A 10,391-nucleotide genomic window follows, 5' to 3' on the forward strand; every position below is an offset into this window, starting at 1 on the left:
AAAATCCATAGGGGATACATTAGAAATTATTGTTCTTCTGATAATTGCATGGAAAATCAATTTTCCTATTTACTGAGCAATATACCAGATAGAGAAAAATGAGTTTGTGTCTCCTATTGTTATTCCACTGATCATATGCACTTGACAATCAAGGTGAAGTTGGGTATTTGATTTATGTGAAACTGAACATCTACATACAAATGGACTTTGGTGCCTTCCATAGTTGTTTGGATATTATAAGTGTTTATGGGCAGGAAGTAAGTCTGGACAATGATACCAATGCATGGATGGAATAAGTGGCTTATAGATACCAACATGGTGGATGATGAAATTAGACACCACCTCTTTCTTTCCATAGAACTTAAAACTTGGCAGAAGCATCTCTCAAGGTATTAGGTTAATTTAAATTCTATAGGAAGGTTCTTCAACAATGATCAGAAAAGTTTGTCTGCTAGGTTTGTCTTGGTTTTCTCTCTGTCTAACCATGTTAGATGAAACTCCCACTTCTTTAGTTTTACATTTCAATGTCCGTTATCTCTTCCACCAATTCCCATGCCTTCAAAATTTCTCTTTTATCTCCCTGCATTACAGGTGTGGTCTTTGCTCTCTTAAAGACCCATTGAACACAATCCATAATCAAGGAAAACTCACACCAGCAGCCTTGCGTCTTTCCTTCCAAATGCGGCAAAGATAATCTTACTTTCTCCTTATGAACACTAACCCTAACCCTAACACTGACATAGTTTGCCTGGCACTGGCAGGTGAGAAGCCATCATCCCAATTCACACAATAAACCCCAATGAAACGTAGTTACATTTACAAAGAACCAGTTAGAAAGGAATTCATCCAGGAAAGCATTTCATAAATTCCTCATTGTTTATCTCTTTGCAATGTGGGTATAAAGATATAGATCCCAACAGAAAAAATATCAGTTCAAATGTTGAATGAATTCTCCAAATCATGTATTCCTGAATTTCCTCAAGTAACTTTAGCTTCATCTTTGACTTCTGTGTGTGCTTATGTTTTGTGTTTGTGTGGAAGAACTAATTTACATTTATTCTTCTATGGTAAGAGATGAAATTAGCAGCCCATTTCTCCATGAGGTGTAAGGTCTTGCCACTCCAATCTTCCCAGGAAAGCAGGACTCTTGAAACTGCAACTGGTTCTAAAAGGAGCTTTTATTGTAAAGTTTGTGATAACAAGAAATCAAGGCAAGAACTGAAGCTTCTCACTTAAAGCCAGCTGTTTAAAGAAATGCTAATCAAACCCCTCCCACACTACAGCATTGCAGGGAAACAGAAACTTCATATATAGACACTCCATTCCTCCCCCCTTCCTCCCACCAAAATGCCAACATCCCTGTAGAGACCTGACTGGGACCGGACATGAGGTGAGGTACTTGAGATGTATGGCCAATTTAAACTCTGCTGGCGTGTTGCCTAACAACTGGTTAAAGGCTGGGGAATTTGTCTGCTGTCAGCTGGTGGAGGAAGAATACCATCAACCATGATAGAGTTGGCCAGTGGTTTTCCAGTGTGGTCCCAGAAAGCTGGTTCTGTCTAGCATGCAATTCCCAATGAAACACACACTGAGATTTTAAAATGTTTTATTCTGTACAGGAGAAAATACACAGGAGGATCATTCCCATTGAACCTGTGCAAAGGGGCTCCTTCAACAGCACAGTTTTTATACATACTTCTCTGGAAGCCCACCTTAAGCCAAACTTTTTGAGATTAACCTATGACTTTATCATTGTTTATTGATAATGCTTAGCTTGCATCTGCTTTGTCTAGCAGCAATCAGCACATTTGCCTCTAATTTCCAGGAACAATTAGTACACTGTGCCATAATTACCTGTGTTTCCCCAAACGTAAGACTGGGTCTTATATTAATTTTTGCTCCAAAAGACACATTAGGGCTTATTTTCCAGTTAGGTCTTATTTTCAGGGAAATACAGTACTCAATGCATCCATCTGGCTGTCGATCTTAACTGGGACTTATTTTTAGGATAGGGCTTATATTACAAGCATCCTGAAAAATCATGGTAGGGCTTATTTTCCAGTTGGGTCTTATTTTTTGGAAAACACAGTAATATAATGACCCCAAAGTTCCTCTTTTGAGAGAGCGGACAGACCTGAGTGAAAACACTGTTGTATATCAGTAGTAGTAGTGTAGCAATTATATACTAGTAATAGACATATTTTAACATAGAAAGAATAGTAATAGATTATTCAATAGTGATAGAAATATAAGAAAATATACATAGAAAGAACTCACAGACTTAATCTTTCACTCTTGCACCTTAGATATTTTTTTTATCAAAATGAGACATCTCCCCAATGCTTATAGGAATTTATAAACATTGACCTGTCCAGGGTCCAGTGCTTTTGCTGATCTTTTGAGACTAGGATAATCTAATCAAATACATCTTAAAAGAGAACTCATAACAAGCTCCACTGATTTTCTAACATAGGAAATAGTGTTTTACATTTAAATATTTTCATATAAGCTATAATATTTTTAATGCAGACTTAATTTCTGCACTACTTGAAAATATTCGCAATCTACAATTGCATTGTCTGTTTTTTAAATTAGTAATCAGTCCTTTTGTGATTAAAGTGGGAAACTTCCCTGCTGTAAATTGGTGGGTTACGGGTTTTCTTTAATATTATGGATTTATTATATGATGGATTTTTACAAAATATTTTTTCAGCTGCCCAGAGTCACCTGAGTGTGAGTTGGGTGGCTAGACAAATTTGTTTAATTGATTAATATAAACATCTTTGATATCAATGTATATTACTTAGATGATCATTGGGATCTTACTAGGGACAATTGCAAAAATGCCCCAACACAAGTAAAATTTCCCAATCCCAGGACAAATCAGAGGTTCTTGTGCCTCATTATAGTCTCTCTGCAATTCAGATGGGGCCTAAGTAGGATAATGTAACATTTGGGGAAAAATATGCAAGCCAAGAGACCAGCCCCAGAGACCAAAATGGAGAAGATCTCTACAGCCACCATGGACTTTCCTTTGGTGCTAAGGTAAGTGGGGAGGAAGGTGATCCAAACACTGCAAAAAACTAGCATGCTAAATGTAATGAACTTGGCTTCATTAAAGCTATCAGGCAATTTCCTGGCCAGAAAGGCTACAGTGAAACTGACAAGGGCCAGGAAACCCAGGTAGGTGAGGACAGCATAAAACATTGAAGCTGAACCTTCCTGACATTCCAAAATGGTCTCTCCAGTCAAGGCGTGGAAGTCCAAGTTGGGAAAAGGAGGGGAGGTTACCAGCCAGGTGGCACAAAGAACTGCTTGAACCAGGGGACAGGATACAACAATGGAGTTGGTCAGGGGTTTTCCTAAGAATTTCCTTGCCCTGTTCCCTGGCTTGGTGGCCATGAAGGCCAGAATCACCATGACAGTTTTTGCCAACACAGAGGAAACTGCAAGGGCAAAGAGAATGGCAAAGGTAATTTGTCGGAAGAGACAGGTGAGCTTCCTAGGTCGACCAATGAAGAGGAAGGAGCAGAGGAAGCAGAGCAGGAGGGAGACCAGGAGGATGTATGTGAGATCTCGGTTGTTGGCCTTGACAATTGGTGTATCGTGATGTTTAAGAAAAATTGCTAGGACTCCCAATGTGATCATGGAGAGAGAAAGTGTGAGCAAAGCTAAAGCATGTCCCAAAGGCTCTTGATAGGCAAGGAAGTGAATCTTCTTGGCAATGCAGTGGTCCTTGTCCATGTTGGGATATTGGTCTTCTGGGCAGGGATCACAGCTTGCAGAATCTGAAATCAAGAGTACTTTACAATATCATGGAATATCAAAAAGAACAAATCATTCTTCAACATTGATTATTCTTGGAATTGGTTAGTCTGAGACAAGGATGTTTCCACCTTTTGGGTTCTCTACTTTGTATTTTGCATCAACTCAGATATTTATTTATTTATTTTGCAGGGAAGGGCAGTTAGACTGAGTTAGATGTATCTCTCTCTTCCCCAACACGTCTGTCTATCTCCTGGGAGACTGATAGTGTTGACATAAAAACACAGCCTAAATAATGAAAGTCAAAGGTTCAAACTCACATCCCACTGCTTCATGGAAAGTTTGGTATCTGGTTTTCCTGGATGTAGTTAGATGTAAGAGTAGGATGAGAAAGTGTAATAGAGAACTCATGAATTGTGCCCTGAACCTATCCTGCATTAAATTGCTGAGGAACTGGAAAGGTGGCTAGAAATGGGGAGAAGCCACTTTATATCCAATAACTCAGAGGTTCTGCTGAAAAGCATGAATACGTTGAGGAATGTCAATCTATTAAAAATGACAACAAAATTGATGTTTGTTTATACTGAATGGCTTCCTTGATCCTGTAGAAAGTTTGTTCTACCTGTCTGATTAGAAATGGTCCCTTCTGGACAAGGGGCACAATGGTAGCAGCAAACCGGCTGGCCCTCTGGAACTCTTCTCCTCTGTCCTGCTTGGCACCTCTTCATGCCACACCTGGCAAAGGGCACCTTCTAAAAAAGAAAAAAGAAAAAGAAATATTGTAGATGTCTTTAGCAATGCTTCACTTATTCATTCCTTTATATTTCTCTTTCTATCATTAGAATATCTTCAAAGGTGATGGTTAATCCAAGAGTAGCAGAAACCAGGAAAAGCTCCTGGGGGATTAAAGCTCATGCCACTCTTAACCACCAATGGATTCTGGAGATTGGAACTGGGGCTTGCATGCAAAAGAATGGTCATGAATAGATCTACAGCTTTTTTTTTTGAAGGAAACAGTGATGGAGATCCAACTTAATGGGAATGGTACAAGGGAACCATTATTTGCTGCTCTATCTGCATCCTGGGTTTCAAGCAGAATTTCTTGCTCAATCTCAATCCTTTTTGATCTGTCACAAATCAGACCTCAAATATGTTACGTACAAAACAGCTTTCCCATCAAATTGTTGCCAAATTTTTGATTCCGTAACCCATTCTCCAGACGGGAGATGTTTTGAATCATCAGAAGAGAATGACTCTTTTAATGGCTATAGTTTACCTTCCAGCTCACCTTTTTTGCCCAGACAATTGCATTGGAGTTAATAGTGAAACCTTGTCCTGCACAAGCCTCAGGATCTATTTGTCCAACTTTCATGGAGACAAAAGAATGATTGGGGAGGAGAACCCAGTTGAGAAGATCATAACGAGAAGACCCCAATCCATTTTCTGAGAAGTGGATTTCATCCCCAGCACTGTTGTTGAACTGGATGGTCCTCAAGTAGGGAAGAAGCTGAATGAAAAGAGACCTTCAGTAATAGCTAACACTTTCCACACCTCTAAGAATTTGTCTTCCTCGTGGTGCCTGCCCTGATTTGTGACTTCATTGGACATAGAGGTCCATTCTTTATGCTTTGATGCAGAAATAAAAGACAATTTCATGAATTTTAGACCATGTTGAGTCTTGTTCTGTGTGCTAAAGTTAACAGAGTCTGGTTTCACACAACAAACAGTTTAGTGCAACAAATGGCAAACAAACAAAAATGGGATCACACAGCATACTAAGCCATAGTAACATAAATCAGGGTTACAATGATTTGAGTCAACTGTCTTTCCGTTCAGGTTACAACTTGAAGGAAACAGAGGTCGTTCTGCAAATATGTTTACTAGGACTTCAGTTGACTTAAAAAGTTGTACACTACTCAGCTTACCACAAATAGAACCATAAAGATAGGTTAGGAATGCAAATTAAACTATGCCAAAATAAGGTAACAGAACACCTGTCAGCTTATGTGGTTCCCATTTTCAGAAAAAGAAAGAGGGGAAAAAACAGATCCTGAAAATTAAAGACCAATCAGCCTAACATAAATACCTGGGAATATCTTGGAAAAGATAATCAAGCAAGAAATCTGAAAACACCTAGAATGGACAAGGTTATAACCAGAATCCACAATGGAATCATAACAAATAGATCATACCAAACAAATTCTATTTCATTTTTTGACAAAGTGTTCACATTTGTAGGTCAGCAAAATGCTGTGGATATAGTATACCTTGCTTTCAATAAAGTATTTGATAAAGTAGACCCCAACCTATTTCTTGGCAAGCTAGTAATATATGAGATAGACAGCACAAGAACCAGGTGGGTTTTTACTGGCTTATAATTGTGTTCAACAAGTACCGTATTTTTCTGAGTATAAGATGTACCTTTCCCCCCCCTAAAAGAGGGTGAAAATTTGGGTGTCTTATGCACCAAATATAGCCCCACCCACCCATCGGCCCCCACCCTTTGGACTCTGCCTCCCAACAATTTACCTCCTTGTAGCAAACAGAGAAATTGGGTCTTGGGGAGGAATTCCTGCAGTCTGAAACAGCTGAACATTTCATAAACTAAAATTGAAAGTGAAACTTGCGGTTTGCTGCAACAAGGCAAATTGCTGGGAAGCAGAGGCAGATTTTTCTTCTTCTAATCAGGCTAAACTGAAATAGGCTGTTTGCGGCAAGGAGGTAAGTCAATAACTATAAATACCTATAGAATGTTCAAATTATTAGACTTATTTTTAAAAGACTTCTTTATTGTTGTTCTAGGCAATTTAAAATGAAGAAGCTTTTTAAAATAAGTGCTTGATCTGAAGAGGCCCAGTGCTATTGTATCTTCTTTTAAATAGCAGAGAATAATGTATACTTCCACATCAATTTTACCAGCATCTGTACAAGTATAGTCTGAAATGTAACACTACAAACATGTATATCTTCTGTACTGTTTGCTGTTTGGTGCAAGGAGGCAAATTGCTGGGAGGCAGGCAGATTTTTTTTCTTGTTTTCCTCCTCCAAAGCTAGGTGGGTCTTATACTTTGGAGTGTCTTATATTCCAAAAAATATGGTACTCCTCAACAGAACTACATCTACATGGAGAAACAACATTGTGTGGAAGCAGCCAAAAAAAGCCAATGCAATCCTAAGCCTGTATTAAAAGAGGGATAGAGTCAAAATCACATAAAGTTCTAATACCACTTTATAATGTCTTAGTAAGACCACATTTGGAATATTGCATCTAGTTCTAGTCGCCACAATATAAAACAGATGTTGAGATTCTGGAAAGGATGCAGAGAAGAGCAACAAAAATTATTAGGGGAAGAATTATGGGTGACAAGATATGTTCCCATAATTGAAAGGCTCCTACGAAGTTGAGGGGTTCAAACTATTTTCCAAAGTACCAAAAAGCAAAACAAGAAACAATGTTTGGAAATTAAGCAAGGAGAGAAGAAACTTGGAACTAAGGAGAAATTTCCTAACAGTGGGAGCAATCAACCAATGTAATAGCTTGCCTTCAGACATTGTGGGTGCTCCATCACTTGAGACTTTCAAAAAGAGACTGAACAATTATTTGCCTGAAATGATACGGGGTCTCCTGATTGAGCAGGGGTTTGGGTTAGAAGACCTCCAGTTCGGATAGGGCAAACTGGTAGTAGTTGCAGTGGGAGGCTCTGCCCACCTGCCCGGATGCTTCTGCATGCCTGAACCAGTAGTAAAACAATTGGCAACCCACCACTGCCTCCGAGGTTCCTTTCAACTCAATTATTCTATATTCTACACATGGGGAACTTCATCTCTATGTTGGCTTTAAGGAATTGTGGACTGGATGAGAAAACAGAGATTACCTGCCATGACTGGACATCTAAGATCCTTTTTCCACGTCTTATCTTAGCTGATCGAGCTCCTGATACATGCATTGTATGGAACGCATGTGCCACAGCATAAATAGCATTGTAGATATTGTAACTTTCACCTGTCATGCTTGTTTCAAACAGGTAAGTTGGCAGATTCTGTAAATTCTCCTTTCCTGTACAGGGTTTTTTGCCCTTTGGAAGGATCTCTCCTGGCTTCTGAATCTTGCAGTCAAAGATCAGTCTCCACCATTCAGGGAGAAAGAAATTCCCTTGCCGGTTGAAAGGGTCTAAAGACATGAGAAAATCTCTGAATTCTGAGACTTCTCTGGTGTGGTCCCTAAAATGCAAAGCCCCATGGTAGGGCTTTATAACAAGCAATGTATATTTAGAGTTTATCACATTAAGTTTCCAATTGGATGTAAAGATCCAAACTTTCAGTAATGATGCATAGCTCTGTTTTTCATAAGCAAACACAACTATCTGTACATTTGTAATAGTACTGAAGTCTCCAAAAAAAATGATGATTTCACCTTTAGACAAAGTTTTGAAAATATGATATACATTTATATTTTGATCAGTGTAAAAATTAAATTTCATTACTTCAGTGAAGACTAGGCAGATCTCCTTTTCCTTGAGCATTGGTATCAGAGATGAGACAAAACGTTCCCCACCATCATCTTTGTTGGCCACCAGCCCAACCCAGTTCCACTGGAAATACAAGAGCAGCTGGACCAAACCCGCATACTGAACAGATTCCTTGGGATTAATCTGGAAGAAGGAAGGATAAACTCTTCTGTCTTCTTGAGTGAACTCAAAGTCAACACCAAGCTGGAGAAAATGAGAATCTTCTTTCAAAAACAAAGTTAAATTTTAGAGTGTCTTTAAAGCTCACCATTCTGTAGTTAATGCCCCACAAGTCAGACTGACTCACTTTGAGTGGCAGGCTTCATCTTCCTCCCTTCTTAGAAAGAGTCACCAGTTCCCTTTTTTTGCCTGGTTGTCATAGGTCAGAAGTCAAAGGAACAAAATATCTACCTGATATAGAGAATAAACTGCACTGAAAGGTGTAGAAAGATGATAAACTTTTATGAAACTCAGGAAGCAATGACTCTTGGCAAATACAGCCTTTCAGAATTATGTCAATATCTTTTTGCAATTATTTAAAATGTATCTTGACATATAACATAGAAAAATGAATTCAACTTTAGGATGGATTATCTAAGTCATATGCCCCTATTTCCCCACCCCCAGCATCTTTTTTTTCATCCTTGGCTTCTGGGTGTGCTTCTGTGGTTTGTGTACTCCATACTGCATCCAGTGCAGCCCCCTACCTGTGGGACCTTGAAGATGCTTAAGATGGAGGCCATTTGCCATGATGATTTGCCATTGTGACCACCAATGACAGAGAGCAGAGGGTCCTGCCTGCCACATTTGTACCCTGGAACCATCCGTTGCCATGTGAAGAGCAGTGAGAAGATGCATAAGAAAATCTTCCTCTCCATCTTCTGATTTTCATAGATGCTGAAGCCAAGTGTGATGTTGGGGAGGAGAATTGGATCCTTGTTCACCTCCATGACAGTAAACATCAAGGCCAGGAACTGATGGTAGTTTTTGTGTAGGTATCTACAGTGAGAAAATGATTGGAGAACATTATAGGAAATATTTTGTGTGCTGGTGGAGTCGGCCTTGCCTTTTTGTGTGTGTTAAGTGACAAGTGACAAATTCCATTATGTTGTTTTGGCTTTTTAAAGGATGTTCCTTCTTTGTACTTGGATGGATTTCTGAAAAAGGTAAAAAGCCAGGCCACCCATATCCCACATCATTTTATACTCCTCTATTCTCCCTCCTTTCTTCACTTTCCTCCAGTGGCTGAAATCTTCCCCAGCTGCTCTTCTTCCTCCCTAATCAGTTTGTTTCTACCTTGGAGCAGCTTCTTCAGATCTGAGGAAAAGACTGCAGTGGAGGCACAGCTCAGATTTACTAAGGGCCATTATTCCTCAGCTCTGCTGATTCCAAAACTGGGGGGAGGGAGGTGGCAGTACCCACACTGGAAAAAGATTGGACAATTCTTTGAGGGTTTTTTTTCCTATGACATTATTTCCAGATTAATATTATAAGTCAACTTCTTATCTAGGCCAGCACAGTCTCTATGATGTTTCCCCTCCCTACCTTTACATTACTTTTTAATTATCCTGATGAAAAGGTCTGGAAAGAAGATCATGCCCACATCATATAATTTGTGTATAAACTGTTATTGTTCTCTGGAACAGTTCTGGAAAGACAGGGAATTCTAGCCTATTTCTTGAATTTGACTCTTTATTAAGAAAAGAGTTGAAGATCCCTAAAATGAATCTTTCCAAAAAGAGGCCCTGAATCCAAAGATAATGATAGATAGATAGATGATAGATAGATAGATAGATAGATAGATAGATAGATAGATAGATAGATAGATAGACAGACAGACAGACAGACAGACAGACAGACAGACAGACAGACAGACTCACTCACTCACTCACTCACTCTTTCCCCTGCAGGTAAAACTTACATGTAGTTATTAATAAACTGCAATGGATCACCATGAAAATCTGGTGATTTGAACTCCACAAAAGTTGACAGGGGCAAATTCCCTCCAATTATCAGATTACCAGGCTTGTAAAATTCCCACTGCCTTTGAAACTTTACATGTTTTTTTAATGGACACATGGTTTGAATCTTCTTAGCAGTAACTGAAGGAAGGAGCCA

The sequence above is a fragment of the Thamnophis sirtalis genome, unplaced genomic scaffold (genome assembly GCF_051295495.1).
Source record: "Thamnophis sirtalis isolate CommonGarterSnake01/CBP01778 unplaced genomic scaffold, rThaSir2_p1.2 scaffold_1, whole genome shotgun sequence".
In the NCBI taxonomy this organism is placed as follows: domain Eukaryota; kingdom Metazoa; phylum Chordata; class Lepidosauria; order Squamata; family Natricidae; genus Thamnophis; species Thamnophis sirtalis.